Raw genomic sequence first — 23,624 nt, 5'->3', positions numbered from 1 at the left:
AACAAAACAAGACTCTGCGGGCTCACACCTCTCTTCCTCCCCAGAACAACAGCCAAACAACAGCCGCGTCTGCTTTAGTGTTACTACTACTTTTTTTTTTTGCCACTTGTGCAAACATGCAGAGAAGCCACCGCAGCGGGGACAGTGACAGCGGGCTGCTTGGTGGCACCTGAAGGCAGCCGTGCCCTGGCCCTCACCAGGGCTCCCCAACCCATGCCAGACACCCTCCCCTCTGCCAGCAGCCGGACCCAACTCCCAGCTGTATCCCCAGCCATTCCCCTCCTGCTGCAGCGGGGATGGCAAAGTTCAGCCCCAACCGCCCGCTGCTGCGCTCTGAGCACTCGCGGGGAGAATGAGGAGTTGAACAGAGTAAGCTCTTACTGTCTGCCTTCAGATCCCTGTCCTTGCGCTGGAGATGCGTTCTGGCTGTTTCTGTGCAGCGGGGGCTGAAGAATGGCAAAAAGATGTTTGAATAAACAGGAAGTGCCGTGCAGCCGAGCGCAGGCTGCAGGGAGAAGGCGCTGGAGCTCTGCCCTCCGCAGGAGGCTTTGCCTCCACAGTAGCAGCGTCTGCTTTTATTAAATGACAAAGAAACCACAAGAATTCCTGCACTAATTCTTTGCCTGCGAGGCCGAGGGACTGGCTGGAGCTCTCTCAGGTAACATCGGAGCTGGCCGTAACACTGAGCAACACACAGAGACAGAGCGACCCTGCCTTGTGAAACCCCCATCCTCAAGCAGAAACATGCAGAACTAATTACGTCCCCAGCCAGACCAAACGGCAGCAAAGCACACACCTCACTTCTGCAAAAGGCAGAGCTGTCTGCACACAGTTTCAGCCACGGCTGACTCTCCCCCCCTGCAGCACACCGGCTTTCCCTGAGGATCGCCCCACGAGGCTGCCCAGGCTGCGAGAGCTATTTTTTGTCCATCTGTGTGAACAGAAGTATAAACAACCACCAAAAAAATGCAACTTGTCTCGGCTCGGGACGCGCAGCCAGCATCCATCCCATGTGCACGGCCTTCCCCCACAGCCTCCTCCCTCCCACCACCAACTCCCCACTTAGCGGTGCTGCCTAACCTCTCCCCACACAACCACCAGAGCTCTGTCTGCCGTATGGGTGACACAACCCAGATATTGTCACTGAGAGTCAACTGGGGCACCCAAAGGCAGCTCTGGCAGCAATGAACAACCCAACAGCCATGTTCAATAGGAATGAGGGACAGGATGCCTTTAGAAAATGTATTGCTGTTGTGGCAACGCACTGCTGCCGCTGAAGGGCTGATTTGTTACTGAGCGAGTAGTCTCGGACTGTCTGTCATTCCGGGTGCTAATGCTCTGCTAAAATAACTCATTGGGAGCTGTCACTGGGATGTTTACATAGGCCCCCAATCTTTTCTTCATACAAGGAAATTTTTTACTGGAATTCATCTTCTTTTGATCTCACATTCAAAGCAACAGCAGCTTGATAGACATGCAAGTCTGAAAGCAAATCCAGACGCTGAAGATAAACCGCCAGAATATGACAGGCAGGAGCATCTAAAGCTTATAAAAATGAAGAGAACAGCATGTCGTCTGAGTATTACAATAGCAGAAATCAAGAGACATATTAGGTGGAACTGATCAGCCACAAAAACAGTTCAAAAGGCAGATCATAGAAACAGAAGACTAAGCTAGAAAAAAAAAAAAAAAAAAAGAATGGTAAAGATCTGCCATGCAGAGGCATCACCTCCTCACTGCGCCCTGCTGCGCTCCCACTCCTGCAATAAACCGAGGGGAATCAGGGCTGTTTGGGCACCTCCACCGACTCAGTGCTTCCGACCTTAACTCAACAATTAGTTTACCAAGCGTGCATCGCAATTACACATCAGTCAAAGCCAAAGATCACCAGGACACTGTGCTGCTCGTGCCCCCCAGACAGCACTGGGCTGGGACAGGGTCTGCCCTGATAGAAGCACAACCCCCCGCACAGAGCCCCCACCCTGTGCTGCTCCCCATCTCCCCAGTCCCGATGTGCTCCTGCTCCGTGCTGAGCCCTGGGATGCTCCTCAGCTCTGCCTCTCCTGCTGGTATACGCCATCAGTTCAGAAGATAATTTCATTTCAATTGAATTACGTGTGCCACAGAGCCTACAGCTCCGCACCGAAGATGATGCTCACAGGGAAACAACTGCTGAAACTTTCTCTAGAAAAACCCATACATTTTTAATTCTTCTTCCCCAAATAAGCTTCTTATTCTAATTGAAGTCAGCAAATATAATGAAAAAGTAATTCTCAAACAATTTTGTACTTAGAGCTGTTTGTTAACAAACACCGACCGAGCAGCAGTGTTAGGTTAAAGGGCAGCAGGATTCCACATTAGAATTTAGCCTGCGGTTATTTCTGATTAAGAACACCCTCCGGGACAGCAAAGCAAGATCTTCCTTTGCAGCAGGCAGAGCTTTTAAAATTAGCCTTTTCTGCATAATAAAACCAACAGGAAAACTGTGGATTTAAAACTGTATTAACCAATTTGAAGTGCTGCAATCAGTTTATGTCCTGCTTTCTACAAAATACCGTTCCCTGCCCAGCCAAGTCACAAATGCACAAATGCTTCCTGGATCCTGAAACTGTTGTAAGAAAGTCACCTTCTGTCATGCTTATGTAGCTATCTAATGTGCTAAAGGCTGATTATTTATCTTTAAACTGTACTAGTTTAATCTTTTAAGGTCACCACTAATCTGCACCAACCTTTTAAAAAATAGCAGCTTTCAAGACGAGCTGCTAAAATCCCCAACTGGGCGCTGACTGTCACCCTCACTGATACATTAACCAGAACGAGGGCAGTTTTACAATGTAAACACCAAACAGAAACCCTCACATAAATTAGAAGAAAAGTATCATCTCCGTGCCAGGAGAAACGTCAGTAAATAAGACTGACACCGTGCTATTTCACACAAATGCTGCCCCAAACTGCACTGCTGTTGCTCTCTCCTTCCTCCTCCCTTCTCCCCCTCCTTCTCAGTGCATAATTTGGGTATAATTTTTCCCAGCCCAACATGGGTACAATTTAGAGGCCCACTGGGTGCTCGTCCTTCCTCATTTCTAGCAGCAGGTCTGGAAGCCCCTCCTGTGCTATCTACTCGCAGCACCGCACAGCGGCCCTCCCATACCCTTTCTTCTTTTCCCTTAGACTTCTTCTGGACTTGAATGTCACAGTAGACCTTGAATGTGAAATGGCTTCAAGCTAATTGCTTTAATTGCTTGAAGATGTGCAGGCAGGTGAAACCTGATCCCCTCGGCCATTGTGGGGACCAGGAACAACACAGGAATGTTTACACAGTGGTTTGAGTTTAATAGACAGTAGGGCCCAGTTTCAGACAGCCAGCAAAAACACGGCTAATAGGTGACCTCTTAATGTAGTCCTCCTTTTTAAAAACAAAATACAATTTCATTTTATCCAAGGCAACGGCCCTAAATGCCAAGGTTATCTGCTTGACTTTTCGAGTGAGCGTGCACTGCGTTACACCTGACATTTATACCAGAAACTCTATCCTGAATGCATTTTCCCCTACCTTAAAACAAAAAAGCACTTTACGTGTCAGTCACCTTACAAGCAGATTAGAGCTGGATGGGGTTTCCTCCTAAGTGCAGTCATTTCCATTTTGAATTGAGCCTTGTGTGCCCACGATGTGCTCCTCCTGCCCCTAAGGCCCTGGCAGGAGCTGAGCCCACGTCCCCATGCAGCCATTCCCCACTGGGCAGCTGGGGGCACAGAGAGCTGGCCCTGCTTCCCAAAAAACCAGGAGGGAAGGAAGGTGGGCAGGAGTTGCTGAAGAGCAGAACATGTAGTAGAAAAAGTGATTTTGGCAGAAGTGGTGGCATGAAGGTATTTACTGTTGGTCTAGTCCAAAAAACAAACACTGAAAACAGGTAATAGCTGATACTCACTTTCCTGGCATGGGCCCTTAGTGTTTTGATGCCATTCCTAAGAAGGAGTAAAGCTTACACTGGATGAAGATTAGCAGGGTAATGACATGTATCATCTCCCAGACCAACAGGAATAAACTAACCAGCATTTCTGTAGGAAGAAGAAATGGAAGAAATGCATGGAACAAGAGCAGCAGGAACACAGGCAGAGGAAGGGCAGCCAGCCCGGTGCATACTGAGCACAAACAGGAGAGGAGAACAGCACCCAGCCCCACATCGCTGCTAGCAGTGGACACTGCCACCCCACCTCTGTTGTTCTGCCCAGAAAGTTTCAAACTGCCTATTACCCAGCAGAGGGAAGGCCAACAGGAGGAGGAAAGCTGCTGCAGACATCCAGACATCACTCAGATGTCACCTGGATGCCCGTGGCAGGACAGTGGGCACTGGTGCTGTGCCCCACCCCACTGCTGCTCCCAGCCCTCAGAAGCAAAGGAGGGACCGACCTTAAATAACAGAACAAAGGGAACAATGGGAGCTAGGGAGCGAGCTGGGATGCTCATGAACATGCCTCTCACTATGGAGAGACAACACACAGTGCACACACACAAAGCAGTCGCCCCTCAGCTCCTCTCTGAAAAGCTGCAGTACCAACGGTGGGGTCTTCCCCACACCCTGGGGAGAAATAAAAGAGAGAGAAAGAAAGGAAGAAAGAAAGAAGAAAGTTCGGCGCTGCAAAAACAGTGTCAATGTAAAGATTTAGTATAAACCAGCACAGGGCTGTGGGAGGAACGCTAAGTGGAAAAAGTAAACAGGGTCCCCCCGCGCCGTCCCGAGGAAGCAGCGCGCAGCCCGTGCCTGGTACGGCGGCGGCCCCGCGCCCGGCAGGGTCAGCACAGCTATGCTGAACTGACAGGTTGGGTTTACAGCAGGCCAGCGCTCTGTTTGGATATACTGGCCTTGCTCACCGCCAGCTTAACAACAGATGGCTCGAAAACTTTCATTATGTTGCGCAGGGCTGAACTGCAAACAATCGCGGAAAGCTGTGAAAAGTTTAACTCTGTGCGAGCCGCACAGGGAGCGCCTTTAAATTAATTAAAGAGGGGTGGGATGATTAATCGTACCTGCGCGTGGTCCCGGGGACGCCTGAAATGAGGATCCGCGATTTGACAAGGTCAATTCAATAAAAGGAGCGTTCCAGAGGAAAATGGGCTTTGACGGATGGCCAGGCTGCATGCTAAAGCCTCCTCGAGCCCACGGCTTCAGGGAAGTTACAGACAGCTCCTGCAGTAATCCCCCCCCCCGAGGCTTCTGGGGGCTCTCAGCCAGCACTCCTCCATCTACAGGAATGGGGGACTCCTTCCCTGGAATTCCCACCTGAAACTTTGGCAGTCGGAGGCACCAGCGGGCCGCCAGGCAATCTCACACGCGGGCCTGAGCGTGATTTATCCAAATCTGCGTGTAATTTAAATATTCATTAAATTGATTCCATTCATATGCACCCTAATATCTTTTAACGCTCCAAGGCAGGTTGTAAATGCACCTTCCAAGGTTTAATTCAATTGACAATCTTATACACATCTCATCGCCGGAAACGCATTATTTTATATTATTCAAGAAACGAACAAATCTGTTTTCCACAAACGTATTTTAAAAGCTACTCTTTCCTGTTATTGAAAGAAAATTGTGTTTATTACTCCTTTAGCATAGTGTAAACTCATAAACGTCAACAGAGAGTACAAGGAAAACTGTCAACTAAATATTGTTTCCTTCATGAGCTGCTCTTCCAAGTCAATTACGCCTTTCAACTTCTGGGGCATTGTATGATAAACTGGCAGTAAAAATCATTCACATTAATATACCATGGTGCCTTGCCTGCAAAAGGTAATTAAAGAAGTAAATGACTCATAAGAATAGACATATTAGCTGCAAAATGAAAGGCAACTGAGCTGCCACATGAAAATATGTACCATTAAGATACTGCATTTTCATATTCCTGTAATCAGCTTCAGTAGACTAATGCTTATTTAATCCAGTTCTCTGCTAAGTCCATCAACAACTGTTTTTTGCTGTTTTCTCCTTGACTGAACATTATGTGTGCAGGTTTGGAATAAATACCGCAATAAGATTTTTGCATAGTCAATTGAAGAACAGGTTTTTTATCTTTCAAAAACTATTTTACTTTCTCACCAGGAGGAATGCAGCACAGAAGGTTACCCCAAAAGCCCTCATTTTCAGGGGCTGACAGACTCCAAGTGAAACGCGCACCCTGCCCGCAGCACGCACCATTAGGGTTGGTGAGGCCATAGGCAGGAAAAAGCAGCTTCCTGACTCCAGCTCCCAGCCTCCCTATCCCTGCTGCTGCAAGAAACGCTCGGCTTTGTTAACGTGGCTTTTCACCAGGTTTAAGAAATAAGGAAAACCAGACCTGTTCTCCTTTCCTCCAGCTCTGGAAGTCAGGCTGGGCCCAGTGGCATGGTGTCCCCAACCCACATTTGGGGAAAGCCAAGCAGTGACCAAAGACCTCAGCTGCAAGCCCACATCCCACCCTGCCAGGAGGGCAGCAGGAGCACCAAGCTTAGAGCCACCTCTTGATTTTGGGAACCACCTCCACTGCACGCTTTGATGGCAGACCAACCTTTGGTACAGAGCCACCTTCCCACTTCTGTCCCTCCCAAGGGGACAGACGGAAGATGGTAAACCAGAGAACAAAGTACACCCGTCTCCAGCCTCCAAAGCAACACCCTGTGAAACACTCAAACATTTATAACTCATCCTGTTTGCGAGAAGTAATTAAAATGCTCTTTTCGTCACAATAAAGCTCTATAAGGCCGAGATCCAAACTGCTTCTGACTACACAGCTTCCACCATTACTTCTTTTGGTGAAGCACGGGGTGGAGTTATCCCCACATCTCAGCTATCACGATGGTGTGGCTGGTGACAAATGCTGACTTTCCTAAATGGCAGCACAGTGCGTGTGCCATCCATCCTTTATTTATCGTGCCCCACAGAGGTTTATCCTTGCAAAAAGAGATCTTTCAATAAAAATATTACTGCGGCGCTTTGGAAACTGTGCTATATATTGCTTATTTATCACCACCAATATGAAACAGCGCAAGACTTAAAATGCAGGATCAATCATTATTTAAACTGTATTATTACTTCTCCATTTGAGCAGACATCACTTTGTACCCACAATTAATGAGCTCTAGTCCTTTTTCTAATTAAGGAACAAAGGTTCTTGTGTGCAGAGTATAGAGTGACACTGTCTAGAGAACACACATTTAAATAGAAGAGAATCCTTCTAATTACCTTAAAATAGGATTTTTAATATCCAGGAGCATAATAGGATCAAGAAATTAGAGCATTTCCAACAGCATTTACAAATAAGTCATTACAAAACACTGTAAAAAGATAATAATGCATCCCTAAAAATAATGGGACCGTATGGAAACTGGCACCTAACACTTCTGTACTTGTGTAATTAATCCCTGTGCATTGATACAAGGAAAACGCAACATGAAATTATTTTATGTACATGTACACACACAGACAAATTAGAAAAAAATGAGGAATCGGCTCTTTGGGCATAAAATACTTCAAATTGTGCAGATTAGGATCCAAACTCTTAATTGAGACAGTCAGAAAGGCAACCTGGCTCTGTGCAGTAATTAGGGCTGTTAGAAACTGGATCCCATCTACTCAAAGTGGCACCCACATACGGCGCTCCGAAACAACCCGTGCCGCTGGGAAAGTATACTTGCTGTCAAGGGCAAAGCTGCTATACACTGAGGTAACAGTAAATGACAGACTGTTGTTCAAGTCCATTAGCTGCTATGTGATAGGAGCACATTCACAAGCACACGACCTGTGAAAAATCTTAGATCTCTTTAAATCTTTGAATTGGATTGCTGCATTAATTCTTAAGAACTGCAATCCTTCAACCAAGTCAAATTACCCTCATTAACAGGGGGAAAAACTGCCTCTGCAATAAGTTAAAAAAAAAAAGATATTTATTACCTATAATCACTTCCACGTACTTCACCTGGAAGCACGGCGAGGCAGGGCAGCCTCGCGGCCGGCACCACACTGGTGGGCAGCACCACTGCAACGCGCCACGGCATGGGCTGCACGGGGGGAAACCTCAGCGGCTGTTCTAAGAAAAGAAAAATCACTAAGAATAAGCGCAGGCACTGAAGCGATCCGTGTGTGTGCCACTGAAATAACCGCAAAAGAGGAGGGGAAATTCTTCGGTTATTCAAGGCTTGATTAGAACACTGCTTCGTAATTAGGCGTGTTACAAGTATTGTCATCGACCAGAAAATTCATGTACGAACTGAAAGGTCTCAGAAGCCGGCTCTAGCCTTCTATTCATTAACAACATCTGCTATTAATGTTTAACCCCCATAAACATGCACAGAACGTTCAGCATTCAGTGAAGATTGAAAATAAATATTTTGTTGTTCCCTTCTATCCTTGTGGCGATCCGCGCAGTTCTGCCAACACCACCAATAGCCAAACCGGCCACTCAGATAACAGAGCAGCACTCGCTCTTTGTTGGAAAGCAAGGATTTCTTCCTCCACTCACTGCTCCTCTGCACTTCAGATGTTGCAGCTCCAGAGCCAGCGCAGCACAGCGAGCAGCAGCGCCAGCACGCACATACACACACACGTATAGCGCGGCACGAATCATTTGTTCTAAAGACAGAACTCCTCTGAACAATCTTCAGGACCCTCTGTTTACACTTTCCTATAATCCTGCAAGGTGTGTAACTGGGCTGCTGTGAAACAGGGAGCTGGGTGACAGTGGGACCTGAGAGCTAGAGGGAGCAGAGAAGAGCTGGCACCTCACTCTGCTCAAGTGTCAGCCCTAAAGGGCAGCCCCCTGCAGGAGCCCACAGCCACACACTGCCATGCCCCTAATGCAGGCAGAACAATCTGCTGGGCAGCTCCTTGGCAGTGCTCAGATGGAGCCAAGTGCCAGCTCTCATGCCCCTCTGCCGGCTCCTGGGCACCAAGCACAGCCCTGGGTGCTGCCCCTGTGGACAGTGCCAGGCGCACACACTGCTCTGTGTCTCCAGTGCCAAAATGCACCATGAGGGCATCGCAGCGCAGTCTGTCCCGCTGACCCCACGTCCTGCACAGGTGCCCCCACCTGCACCCACCCAACCACAATGTCTCCACTGTGCAGAACACTGAGGCACCGCGAGCCACAGGAGGAACAAAAACTACAGCTCTTCTTGTCTTCAAACATGACATTCATGGCGGATTCGCTGTCTGCATGTTGCAGCACGCTCTATTCTTAGCACTGTGCCTTTTAAAGTTAGGCCCATTATTTTCTACGGTGTATCAAGATCAGTATGTATAACATATGCCATATTGTTGACACTTCCCTGGATGTACTGCATGCCATATGCCTAAAGCACTAAAAGGGGTGATGAACAGAGTGGCAATACTGAAAGGAGAACAAGATCCACCGAGCATGCTGAATGAATTCAGTTATATAATTCAGCCAATAAGGGTTTCCATACACTTAACAATCTCTCTCTCTTTTTCTTTTTTTTTTCTTTTTTTTTTGCTTCCCTCATATAAAAATGCATTTAACAACTTTCTGCTGTTAGAAGTTAGCACGCCGGACACGTATTCAAAGCAAACATTTAATCACGGTGGGCCCACCAGTTCTAAAGTGTATACACGTAAAGATAGACCGTATATAATCACCCCAATAAAACAAACAAAAAAGGCCGATTCATACATTTTAGCAATAAACTAAAAAAATAAAACACAGTTCTGCTCCTGTTTCTCCTCATCCTTTATTTTACCCTCCATAAATCTACGCCCCAAGTCCAACTCCTCCAAGTAGGGAAGATGTCACCTTGCCCATGCCGAAGCTTTATTTACTAGTTTCCTCACTAAGAATTATTATGTGAAGAATCCAGAATCTAACGCTCTCTCACACTACGGTATTTTTGTCCAAATCTTCTGGAACGGATTATAAAATTGAAATGTAAGTAGGAACACAGCAGAGCTATATTTATAACAAGAACGCCGCTCTTCAGCATCTGATACATGCACATGTGTCTCCACAGTTCTACGCCAGCCCTCTGCACACACTAATGGGTGCACTAGCTGCATACTTGTTAAAAAAAGGGAAGAAAAGGAACTGACTCATCAGTGAGACCGGTTGTGACAGCACTGGCATGCACAGACCTGGCAGGAAGGTTCGAGCTCTTCAGTTCACCACTTGCAACCAACTGCAAACTAAGAGGCCACTGGTAAAAGCACAGCCAACCAAACCTATGTGGAGCTGGGGCGGCTGCGGGGAGCCCAGCCCAGCTTCCAGGTCAATCCCTGCAGGATGGAAAGGAGAGGGGACGTCTGGACAGCAGGCACTGCTGCAGAGCTCCCAGAAGCTTCCAGACCAGGAGGACTTCAGACAGCACAGTGTGCTTGGGGCATGGCCTGGAGCATCCCACAGAGGGATGCGGGCACTGGGGGCTCAGCACGGTGCTGGTGGTGCCACACAACACCGGGCTTCCCCAGCCCCCACCGCCACCATCCAGCCACAGGCAATGGATCAAAGGGCTACGAGAAGATAAGGAGAATCCATTTTAATTTCAAAACATGAACATTCCGGCACAGGAGATCACTAGAAAAGATCAGTTCTGTTCTGTTTCAGTGGGGAATGTTGCATTTTAAATGCATGTGCGTGTATGCATTTATTTGAGTAAGCAGCATCATTAGGAGTATAAAGCAACGCAGGGGAACATGGGACTATTTGTTAAAGTGGAAGGCAGAATCCTCTTTGTGGAAAACATCAAAGCAGAAGAACACATGCTGATGTTTAAAAACAGTCTATGTCTAATACAGAACATCAAGTTAAAAAAAAAACGCACACACACAAAAAAAAACCAAAACCCCCAAAAAAACCTGCTTCACCATTTTGCTCTCAGAAGCAAACCCAGCACTCCATGCTGCTGGGCACCTTGTCATTGCCACTGCTGTGTTTGTTGCACAGCCCACCAGAGAGGACAAGGAGAGAAGCAACATGCACAGATCTCAGGAGATGTGTAGGGGCTGTGGGGCTGCACCATCAGCTCCCATTAGCACACAAAAAACCCTCTGGTCCCTGCTGCAGGGCTGGCCCAAAGGAGCATGACCCAGCTTCCTGCAAAGCTGGGTGAGCCTGGTGGCCTCCATCACTTGCAGAACACTGTGTGTAGGGGAAAAATCCCCCAGCAGCTCAGCCCCACCAGCAGGACATGAGCACTGCAGACACACCAACGTGCCCACTGAAGGGTCAGCTTACAGGGCTCATTAGAACATTTCCTGTGTTTGTGCTGAAACAAACAAACAAAAGAATCAACACCAAAAAAAAAAACAACCCCAAACCTCATACCCAAACGTCAGCAACAAAAACAAAAGTATAAAAATCCCCTAACCCACCCTGTGGTGAACTTTGCTTCCTTTTTCTCGCCTGGCTGGTGACGTTCTCAGCACAGCTCAGAAGGGTACGAGGGCACCATCACTGCCATGGCAGCTACTTAATTCCAGCAGCAGATCCCAGACCTGTAACAAGCGCCTGCTTCCTACCCACCAGGCCATTAATCACTGCGACTCCTAAAAGGTTCAATTCATATGCCCACTCGGAGAACTCATGAGATGCCTGATAGTCATATGTCATTTGAGAAGGGAACAGGACTGTATTCTTTTCTGAACCGAAGCAGCTCCTATTACCAGGAGTCTCTCTCCCCTGGGAACGACCAGAAGAGAGAAGAGAAGGAGCACTGACTCAAAGCTCTGCCTCGCAAATGCACATCACTGATACAGGAAGGGAAGAGTTAGGAGGAATCTGCCATGACTTTTATTTTACTCATAATCTGGGTGATTGGTGGATGGATTCTGAAAGTGGTGAACGATCTTTGAGGCTCCACCCTGGACAGAAGGGCTGCTCTCCTACTGGAGAGCTTGGCAACAGTGAAAGAAGCTTTTGCCATCCTAAAATGAGAGCATTTCTGTTACAAGGACTGGTTAATCTCACCCTTCTTGTGGAAGCAACAGAGCCCACGAGCAGCCAGAGGTGATGCACTCCTGCATCCTTATTGCTTCCCTCTACAACTGTGGCTTCCAAATCTCAATGCTCAGCTACTGGAGCTCAGGGGTTCCCAGATTCTGCTCCTGCCCATTCTGACCCTGTGTGGCACGCGTGTTCCCAGCACTGCCAGCTTGTGTAGATGACAACTGGCAATAAAAGGGTGCCAAAAAGGGAAATGCAGCTTAAAAAGATTATGTTCATCTCTCTGCCTTTGGTGGAAAATTACAAAGAAACAAGCTGTCATCCATCCTCTTACTTCCTCATGCTGGTTTTCTTCATTTAAATACTGCTCCATCAGATAAACTAATAGATAATGCAGACAAAATATCAAAATCTAAAGATACCTCAGCAATTGCTTCACATCATCGATTTTCTTGCAAAACATCCAATTACCAACTCTTGGCTGCTGAGGAGTTAGCATACAATGGAAATGCGCTGACATTCATTAGCCAACCATGATCTTCTCCCATTTTTTTCCCCACTCCTCCAGAGTGCTACAACGACCACATTGAACTGCTGCTGCCACCAGACAGACAGCTCGGGAGCACAGAGGAGGCACAGGGGCTGCTTTCAAAGGGTTTACAACATTGAAAGGGAGTTTGTAATACACAAACCCCCAGGACTTCAAGCAGAGGAAGCCCATGCTGGGAGCTGATGTGAACTTTGGGATAGTGCTGGCTGCACAGCGTTAACCAGAAGCTGTGGAACTAAACTAAGTGTTTCACCAGTGGCTTAATCCTTCCTTCCTTGAGCCTGTGCCCCAAGCTCTCACATGGACTGCTAGCAATACTCAGCCTCTCTGAAATGATCCTGAAGTCCTTCAACAATACTAAAAAGCCCTTTTTCCACCACCCTGACTCTACAGATGGGGAAAGGCACTGGGACATGGGAAATTCAACGCCAGAAACAACATTCATGAACAACAAACATGAGGAATCCCAAATGTTTCAAAGAATTTGCTGCAAGAAGCCCTTTTTCTGCTTGGCTACTGAGCCTAACCCAGGTCCAACGCTTCCTGGCCCTCCACAACACAGTCAGTGGGTTTACAGATCAGTAAATACTTGTATTCATTATTTGGTGCTGAAAACAAAACCAAACACAAACATTCCCTTAAATCCATAAACAGCCATGGAACCCCATGGAAACATTTCACCTGTAGGTCCCACTTAACAGACTTGTTCCATTTCTCTCTCTAAGACACACTCTCTGCCCCTCCTCACACACTCTGTGTGCCCCACAGAGGTTGCTCAGTGAGAAAGGAGCAGAGCCACCCCTGCACACCAGGCACAGCCTCACTGGGTGCGTGTCAGCAGCACCCTGCAAGCTCCCCACATCAGCTCAACCCAAAACCCAGCCCCAAATGCTGCCCAGACCTCAGAGAAGTCCAGGTTCGGATCCATATCCACGTTTTGCATCTCTAAGCTAAACAGAAGGATTCTCTCGACCTCTTCCAAATAATAGTCTTTTAAGACACAAGACTCAAGAACCAATAAAAAAGGTAATTTAACAATATCTCCAGTGTGTCACCAATTGCGTAAAGGGCCTTGAGGCTGCTGCATTCCCACTGCGGCGCAGTAGCTTTGCCACCCTGCTGGTTTCCAATTGACACCCTGTGTGTTGATATTTTTTCCAGCCAAAGCCTGGCAGTGCTTTCAAGCTCACTCCGACAGCTGATGCCCTGCACCGGGGACACCACTGTGTGCAGGCTGCAGCCCCATGGGCAAAGCACAGGGATGGGACTGCTCGGCCCCATTGCCCTGCCAGAGAGTGGGGAGAAACCTGAGTTTAGATGGAAGAAGCCAACAAGGGGGGCACAAAGAGGCTCTTGGTCAGGAACCCAAAGCAATAACAGTAACTTGACAGGGCAACCATCACATGCTGATCAATCCCAACCATCCCTACAACAAAAGCAGGGAGAATGACCTCAAGGATGCTACATCTGCTTGAGCCTGAGGACAGCTTCAAAGACAGAATATCTGAGACAGGGTGTGACCACCCTCAATCCGTTTCCATTTTCAGGAGAAACTACCCAAAGTACAGCACAGGCAAATGCTCCCGGCTGAATCCCATCCCACCCCTGAGCTGCCCCGAGGTAAGGAACAGAAAGGGGTGATGGAGGGGGAAGCAGGCAAAGACCACCACTTAGAGCACATTTACCTGCTGCAGGTGGAATCAATACTCACTAAACAAATAAACTCATGCAGAAAGCTTTCCTTTGCCAACACCCATAGCACACCGTACCAGTAGTAAGTTTTCAAATGGATAACTGCTAAATGAATCTATCTGCTACAGCCATCGGGTTTTTGCCCACTCCAAGGATATGTGTTTAACAGGCCTCGATACTTCAATGAAAAATGGAGGTGGCAATGATTTGCAGACTAAATTAATGTTAAATACTTCAAAGAACTGGACAAACAAGTCAGCAGCAAAAATTTTATGGGTTCACTTCCTTCAAGGGAACTTAAAGAGGCAGCATTTTATTGCTGTGAATTCTAGTCACTCCTTTTACCCCTCAGCATCTGTTTGAAATATGTAGTAGACAATTGCTTTTTTGGCTCTGACTCAGGTGGTTGAAATACAGGACAAACAGACTACTGTATATAAGCTTTCCTCCAGCAATGAAAATTTTTATTAACTCTCTTGCATAGCAAACTCGGCTGCCTAGCTTCCAATCCCTATAGAATCATCAAGGAATGTGGCTAGTTATTAATTCTGGTGGTCAAGCACAGGGTGGATATGCCGGGACTTGTCTGCAGTGTATAACCTCACGTTTCAAAGAAAAAAAGCTACAGAAGGAAGGAAAAAAATAAATGAGTTCTGTTTAGTTCATCATTCATATGTGTAAAATTCCAAGCTAAACACTAGCTCTGTGCATAAATACGTCAGCCCTGTCAAAAGCTCCTGCCAAAGAAAACAGGGGCCATGGCGGAGGGGTGCAGAACCACCCTCAGAGCCATGAACTCGCAGCACCTTCGGTCGCCATGTCACAGCCAGGAGTTTTCTCACTTAGCTGCTTCATGGAAACAACCTCCACACAGCTGAAGGAACAGGGGGAGAGAAAGGAACAAGGATAGAGGTGCACAAGGCAGAGGAAGCCCTACTTCCTTTAGAAGGGCTTAGGCCACTTGCAGCCCTCGTCCTCATAACTTCATTCCTGCATCCCCCGTGCTACCCACCTTGTCCCCACCACTTCTCTTACCTTTTGTTCACTGAGAAACAATGCACGACGGTTTCTAGCATTGAAAACTTTCTTTGTGTTGTGGTCATGGGCAACTTTGAGCCAATCTTTGGCTGTTGTGTTGTACTGCTGGTTGTTTTTTTTGCCGTCTGCCGTGTTTCCAAAGTCATAAATAGCCAATAGCTGTAGTCAGCACGTTTAAATTAACAGGTGCAAGATTTTCCTCTTTGTATTTTCTCTGCAGAACAATTCTGGCTGGCTGACGTGCCACTGCTCTGCGGCTACTATCAACTTCTGTATTTCTAGTGAGTGCCTGAATAGCAGATTATTTCATGGCTGGACTTTGTTTAAAGGTCCCCTTCAGTTTTGCCACGTTTCAGGAACAAGGCAACAGCCTGGAGCCAGTAGCCAACTTTTGTCACAATGCAGATAAGGAAAGGAAGCAGATGCAAAGTACCCTATAATACAGTTTGTGACCTTCCTCAATATAGGGGATGTCAGGAAGTTCAGAGAGACACGCAGTGATCATTTAGCGAGCTCAGAGTCAACTGCTTCATCCTTTCATACTTGGGAGTGATGCAGCTATTGAAACCACAGCCATGCAGAGACAGTCCTAGGGGCAAACAACCCACTTGTATTCCAAGTAAACAGGCATCACCTGATGCTCGAGTGATCCTGCCTTATGCATGATGCTGGGGCAGCTGAGCCCATGGCATCTACAGCACAGGTTCCCCAGCCTTAGCCCTGCACTGAGTTCTGCAGGATCTGTGCTTTCAGAGCACGGTATCACTGTAACAAGGAGGAAAAACACACTGAAACTCTCTGAATCCCACCTGCTTTGTTCATATTCCGTTTTCTTTTGCATTAAAATGCAGCCTTTTCATGTAAATGTTGCCACCTGTCATCTCTAGCCCTTTATTTTTGGCACCTCTGTTCTTCTCAATTAAAACACATCCCAGACTGCCCATGAAGAGAGCTGGACCCCATGCTAGGAACTCAGGGTGCTCAGGACAGTTGTGGGAGCTGCCAGAGCAGCCAGCGGCTCAGCCGGCTGCAGAGCTCCAGCAGGCTCTACCCGACGAGATGCCACCTTCCAGCAGAGCCCCCAAATAACATCCTTTCCCTGAAATACCCACGGTCTGATTCATCTGTTTTACTCCTGCCTTATGCTGGCTTCACACCACCGCCAGCAGCAGCCTTACACCAACGTGAAGCTGAAATAAATCCACGGAGAGACAGACACGCTGCAAACACACAGAAATTAATGCGCTTTTCACTGCTCTTCGTGTATAAACACACAGGAAAATCTTCTTTTCCTTCTGTTCCTCTCTTTCTGCGAGTTCCTGGCTATCACTCTGAAATGTAGATATTCCCATCATGCCTCGGTGCTTTTCAGCCCCATGATGCCCTCACTTTTGATTGTGTAGATGAAGTTGAAGTGCACAGGGTATTTACTGATCCAGTTATCTTGTTCTGTGACAGGCAGAATCAATCAATCAAGGGGCCAGCTTTATGCTTGCGTATTCCAGGCACATCTCCGCACTTCAGGATACGAGATCACAGTGTTATCCAGCCAAATTTGATCAACAAATGCAGTTCCCCTGTGCCACAGCAATCTCAGATGAAGATGTTATTATGTGGAACTGAGCAAAGTGATAAAGACAGTACAGAAAAGGGAGGAAAAGTCCAGCTGGACCCTTCTGACAGCCTCTCTACACTACGGCTGCAGCATCCCCTTTCCTGAGGTTTAACAAAAACAGCACATTGCCACAAAGCTGTTGCAAAATGTTCGCTGGCCACGCCGTATCTGTTGGCACTTAATGAACAACACGTTATGCCACGGAGTTTGCTAACACAGTCTTAAATGCTGCACAACAAATGTGAGCCCTCGCCACTCTGCCCATGCAGATTTTTATAACAAGGGATCACGTGCCGCGTTTTTCATCACTCTGTTGTGGACATGCACAGTAAAACCTGAAAGCTTACAAATATATCTTTAACACCACAGCTGGCTTAAGCAGCCCTGCTGCATGTTGGTTAAAATCCCGGCTACAAGAAGATGAACGTGAACGCGTAAATGTTTAAGTCTGTCTCAAGGAGAGTTGACACCACGCTTTTATTTTGCCAATAGCTTTTCACTTTGCTATTGCCCTACAGTTATTTTACATTATTTAATCCAAAATACCATCTTTTTGATTCTACCTTTCTTTGCATTTTAAATCTTTAATGGGAGCCTTTGGCAGTCCATGGGCGCAATTATTAGATATCTGCAGAGAGAAATTGAAAAATTAATCATACTTTCCATTTTATATTTCTGCTCTATACATAAAAATTATCCAGTCCTAAAGCTGCATTCTGTTGCCTTGCAGTATTCCTCCCCAGCGCAGTAAATACTACACGAGGATGGGTGTATGTTCTGCTCACGTCTCTCCAGCACAGCACTCGGATGGAGGATGCCACGTTCTCTTTTCAAGTGCAAAATTTATTTCAGATCGTTTTTCAATTAAAAGGCATCTGCTGCTACCACTTCTGTTACGTACTGCCTCACAATCAGAGAAAAAGTGCCCTCAACCAATCATATTGATGGCACTGAAGTTGTTTATTACCCTTTTATGGGCTTGGGTACTTAAATTACAGTTTTTCACAACTGTATGCAAAATGGGTAACCTAATCCTCATGCAGTTTATTATAGAAACCGATACGTGCATTAATCTGACCTTTGTCTAAATAGATCCTTAGCCACAGGGAAAAAAAATCCAAAGGCATCTATCAGCATGCGAGCGGTATCAAAACTGCTAAATCTATTAACTTTGTTTTCCTTTCACTATTATTACACTGGAAAGCAAAATCCAACTGGAAAAATTATGCCACTTGGGTTCCCTTGTCATCATGTAACAAGTATGAGAAATATATGTGCAATAGCCAAATGGCCAATAGACAAAACACCCACTCCAAGTGACGTACTGTTTTCCATACCACTCAGACAAAATCAAAACAACGGAGCTGTTGCAAACAAAAACAAAATAACATTTCCCATAAGCATTCCAGACAGAGAAAATTTACAGGAAAAGAAAGCTGGGAAGAGACCCAGAGCGAAGCGAGTGTTTGTACCTCCAGCCATAAAACCCACTGCTGCCGAGATGGTAAACAACAGGCTCACATTAGGAACACACCGGGCTAACAAGCCATGAGCCGTCCTGCTCTGGGGTTAAAGATTGACACGGCGGGGTGGGATGCAGCACAGGAGAGGCTGAGGAGGAGGAAGATTGAGGTGGGGAGGGAAAAGCCCCACATGGAGCAGCACAGGGAACGCAAAGGGCTGGGTCCATTGCAACAGAGCAGCACGATCTGCACAGGCTTCAAGAAAAAGAAAATCCTGCTATTTTTTTTATATATTTTTTTTCCCTTTTTATTCCTTCTAAGTCCTTTCCACTCGACATGCAGCCTGGTGGAATAACAACTTTAAAAAGTGGAGATGTCGCTTTTTTATAGCTGACTCACATTTATATAACTTTGTTAATGCATCTGCTCCCTGCAAGTTACAGTATCTGTGTTTAGCCGAGATACCTGGCCATAAATCGTGGCAGTGCAGTGAATATCAACAGCTGCATTTTACTGTTCCAGCCAGTCAGTTTACAGTGTCTCCATCACAGCGAATTCTTGTCAGCTGCACTCTCGCTAACACAATTCCTATGTTTTGCCTGGCAGTAAATGGACGCTCCTGCCCCAGCATCATCTAAACAACTCTGTTAACATTTGCCCCCGAGCGTCTCTCTCTTTGTCCAGTCCCTGTCTTCTAACAGATGTCATCCAAGTCTAATCAAGCATAAAATGGTCATAAATATTTCTTTCTGGTAGATTTCACATTCGCATTTCATGCAGGGACATGATATTTTTCTGCTACCTCCGGGGAGTACCTAATGCAAAAACCAGTTACTTACATTCAAGGCTCATGTTCCTTTAGTAAAATGCAGCACATGTTCGCAGTTCAAAGACATAAAAAGGCACAAGACTTTATCATCTTTTGTTTAACTGCACCCTGTTTTTCCGTGACTCGTGCCACAGCTTCCATCGAGGTACAGCACAGTCCCTGGCTAAGAGGAACACAAACACCCCATTCCGACCCTTCTTCTCTCCCGAGCTGTTTTGATTTCATACCCCCCTACTGTAACGGGAGCACAAAAGAGGTGCTCTTTTTCCATGTTACAAGCTACTTAGAGAACTCACAAGATAAGAAAGGCAGTTCCCAATTTGGTTGATTTTATGCAGATTTTTGCAGCCCACCTCCTCATATTTTGTTAAAATAATTAAACGACTCGACGGTGTAAATTCAAGGTTCATGCCTATTAACAGCTGATAGAGATAATCAAGAGATAGGAGCAATTTCCGGTATTTAAACTTTGATAATTCAGTGGAAACTATTTGAGATAATTAATTCTGACTACTTATTGTTAGAATCATCAGAGAAATTATATTTATCTTTGGTCAGTTCTGTAAATAGTCCTGTCAGAACGCAGAGCAGAACTAAGCCCGGATTATTCTCAGAGCCATGCCTCCTTATTTCTCCCCCCGTTACGTGTGTCAAAGCAGAAATATGACATCGCTATTTAACGTGAACCAAACAACACTTAAGGATACAGATCACAACAGCGAAGCTGCTTTTCCTCCTCCTTCTCCACTGAGCCTAATATTTGATTACTGTTAGTCAAATCAAGCTTTCAGGCAAATAATCTCCATTTTTTAAGTTAATGAGATGTGGTCATGTCGACAACAGCTTGCAGAAACTTTTAATTCCAATTCCTGCAGGCTGTGCTGGCCTCTTTTACAGCAACCGCTGTATGAATGAGTCAAATTTGCCAAAGTGGCTTATGTAGACAAGTGCACACTTTAAAGAGGCACTAATTAAAAATACCCACTGGTATCATAATTTAAATACCATGAAAATAAACTGTAAAAGTAGCTCAGCTACAATCTCACGGCTTTCCTTAGAGCTCGTTTACTTTAACTCAATGATGTTTTATTGCAGACGTACTCGCTGCTAAAAACAATTTTTCGTCTTGGAGGAATTCAAGATTTTGATATAATTAAACAATTTATGTTAATATTTGTTTCGCATAAGCTATTAAGCAAGCCCCCCAGAACAAGTGCTAATTGAGAGAGAGATGCAGAGAAGTAGAGTGCTGAAGTAAGCAGCAAATTCGTACTGTTGATTCACCTCCCTATCTGCAACAGCCCCCCCTCACTGCAGCTCTTTTTCTTGCTCTCATTCTCTGCTATACGGCTCCCAGCCGCACCGAATCCCATTAAAACACTTTCCGTGGCTGCTATTATCCTCTGCTTTCCTTAAAAAGGAAGCAGAGGGAAAGGCAGAAGCAGAGGAGGAGCCTGGTATTCTGCTCGGTGTGCTGCCCTGGCCACAACTTCTCCAAAATCCCCTTTGTTTGTCTGATTTCTGGCCAGGAATGCTTCAGCACAGCTGTAGTGTAACAGAAGCAGACGTGAGAGCAAAGGAAGAAAAAAAAAAAAAGTTGGGGCTGAGAGGGTTAAACCTGTTTAAGGGGTTAAATATGCAATTACCACTGACTAAAACCAGAGAGACATATAGATAAATAGAAGAAATGAAGTCCCCAGGTTCCATTCAGAAGCCTTCATCACATTACTACCAGACAGAAAACTCTTTAAGTACCATTTTCAGATGTTAAATCATTGTTCGTGCAGCACATATTCTCACTATTCCTGGGGGAACAATATCTGAAGACAGCGTGCTAACAAATGCAATCCAGTAAACAGGCATTTTTCCTCTTGTTGTTAGTACCTTTGTGTTCCAGCTCCCAGCTCTGTCATCCATGCCTTCTCTCTGCTTTGAAGTTAAAGTATTGAATGAGCGTTGTCATCTATTATCCAGAGTGTGCATGTAGATTATAAATAAGAAATAAAAGTGACTTTCAGTACACTGCTTTTGCATTAGCAAGTTGCCTTCTCTGTTACGTCCTCTGTCCTTCATACTTTGCTACCAACATGATATTAAAAACCCGACTTGAAGTGTTTCCTGGAGAATGAGAGACACATGCTATAAAACCCGTACACAGCACAGACAAAAGTTTTATTGAAACAAACAAGTCGAGCAGTCGCCCAGGTTCACAAGTTCAGCCTCAGAAGGCTGTTAACCCTTATCTGCAGATGTCCTTCAGCTCCTGACACACTCACTGCATCCCTGCCTTCGTCTGCATGCACGCCTCTGAAACACAGAGCTATTAATTACACCAGAGTTTGTTTACAGAAAGAGCCCTTTCCTACTACTGGTCAATTACTATTAATATTTTCCAGTGCAACCATTCTCATTTTGAGGCCTGGGACAAATGCTTCGTGAGAGCAGATCTGACCTATTCCAACCCAACCTTCCTGTACCTGGGCAGAAAATTTCACGTACACGCTGAGTTCCAGGCTCAGAAAGGCTTCTCCCACTGCTTCATCTCAAGGAATCTGTGACCAAAGACAACCCGTACCTTCAATTACCAATACAAAGCCCCTAAATCTTCCTTCTGCCTTCAGCTGGCCTACAGTTGTTCACCAAGAGCCCATTCATGGCTACAGGGACAACTGGGTTTGGAAGCAGTGATGCCTAAAGTCTGGTTCTTAATCTGCATACACAGCCTGAAAGATGGAAGTTCAGGAAGAAGCAGGGTGCTGGTGGTACTGGGGGTGATGGCACCCACAGACCTGCACCCCTGGATGGGCACAGAGAGCTCTACCCTGGATCAGTGCTGCTGGGGCCAGCAGGGCATGGGTGCAGCGCCTTCAGGTCTCACCAGGTGTGCCTCTGCACAAGGGAATACAGCCACCAGGGAATGGCACGAGGCTGAGAGCAAAGCCAGCTCTGCCCAGTGACCTGGGGTCACAAAGCCCCTTCAGGAGCACTGAGCACAAACCACACACTTCTCTAAATAACAACAGCACGCTTCTCTAACTAACACCTAACACATTCCTCATTGCTTACCCACTTCTGAGGGCAGAGATGCCTCCTTCTGCACCTAACTTCCCCTCCCTCCTATGTTAAGCTCCACATCTTGACAGACATTAACTCCTCCATCACAGCTGCACTGTTCCAGGGTGTCGGGAACAGAGACCTGGAGAACAGAGCCCATCTGGAAGGGAGTGAGCAGGGCTGGATAGGACACACCATACAGGCATGGGCACTGCCTGGGTACCAGCTCAGGCTTCCTGAACACAAGGCCCATCCACGGCTCTGCAGATGGCAGCAGCTCCAGGGACAGGAAGGAGCCCATGGTCTGTCCTGGCTGGATGCAGGATCCGCAGGACATCTGCAGCACAGCCAGACCTGGCCAGGTGAGGAATCTGCAGGGCAGGCACAGAGGAGCTCTCATCCCTTCATCCCTCCAGGTGTCCTGGATCATCCCTCCTTTCATCCTTTAGGATAAGCAGTAATGATATAAGGAGGTTCAGCACAGTCCAGTGATGTTCACCCAAACATATGGGAGCCAGTCCTTTCATAAAACGCTTTGGTAAATGGTTCAAGTCCCTATAAAGGCTGGGGCAGCGTAGTAACGATTTTCAAGGTTGTTGCCTACCGCCTGTCTCTGTAACATCACAAAGGAAAAATCAGATGGAGAGAAACAGATGAGAAGAAGAGGCATATATTCCTCCCTCCTTTCTACCAGGATAAGAGGAAAATGTGATTGTGCTGAACGATCTTTCATTAGCAGATAGCACATCTGCCGGCAGCTCAGCCGGCCCGCAGGATCCCACCCTGCTTTCTCAGAGTTCAGGTGCAGCAGACAGAGGGGGAGATCTCTGGGTGTGAGGTGGGTACCAGCAATCCCCCATGTCTCACAAGTTCGTTTAACGCCAGCTCTACCTTCCCGGTATGAGGGGATCAGCTCCTAAAGACAAGATCAGAGAAGGTGAAAAGCTGGTCTTAGGAAGCGTGAGATCAGGTACGAAAGGGATTCTTTGCTGTCAAAGCATAATTTGTCAGCTTGTGATAAACCTCAATTGCTTCATATACCAAGGATCACTAGACATTAGCTGCTTTTTATATGGCAATATGGTGCAGAGGATTCAGACGGAATATTGTTTTATGTTGATTGTGATAAACCTCTCTGCAGCTGTGATAAAGCCTGCACAGAGACTTTTCATTCGAACTAATGAGTGATGCTGGTGTCGGATGCTGAGACGCTCCTGATGCTTTCCAATGGTTCCATTCAGCCTGGGAAAGCCGGAGTGTTACCCACCTGAGGGGGCTGAATGATGACCCTGCTCCATGCACGCTTCCCAGGTGCACCAGAAAAGGCAGCTCTGCGTGCCAGCAAAGCCCACCCCCAAGCACAGGGCTCATGGATCGGGAGCGGCCGCTTGTGCTGCTCAGCCATCAGACAGCCGGGGCCTGGTGGGCTCTGCACACAGCGCAGGACTTTGCCGTTCTGCT

At 46.6% G+C, this 23,624-nt stretch overlaps 1 protein-coding gene across 39 annotated transcripts in view; it reads right to left on the bottom strand.

The window, feature by feature from the left end:
- FOXP1 (forkhead box P1) overlaps window positions 1-23,624 on the bottom strand; it is a 338,964-nt gene that overhangs the window by 114,548 nt on the left and 200,792 nt on the right. For 2 of the 39 annotated variants that reach the window (XM_085516217.1, XM_085516219.1), the window contains exon 1: window positions 382-559. The exons of 33 other annotated variants lie outside the window; for them this stretch is intronic. The gene's annotated coding sequence lies outside the window, so the exon portion shown is untranslated. Of the gene's footprint in view, window positions 1-381; window positions 713-23,624 lie in introns of those variants that run through there. 4 more of the 39 variants (XM_085516213.1, XM_085516214.1, XM_085516208.1 and 1 more) reach the window with 4 other exon arrangements.

Source organism: Coturnix japonica, chromosome 15, assembly GCF_054131305.1.
Source record: "Coturnix japonica strain WE chromosome 15, WE-NBRP24, whole genome shotgun sequence".
Lineage (NCBI taxonomy): Eukaryota > Metazoa > Chordata > Aves > Galliformes > Phasianidae > Coturnix > Coturnix japonica.
Note: the sequence above shows the minus strand (reverse complement) of the source record. Positions and strands in the feature narration are given on the sequence as shown.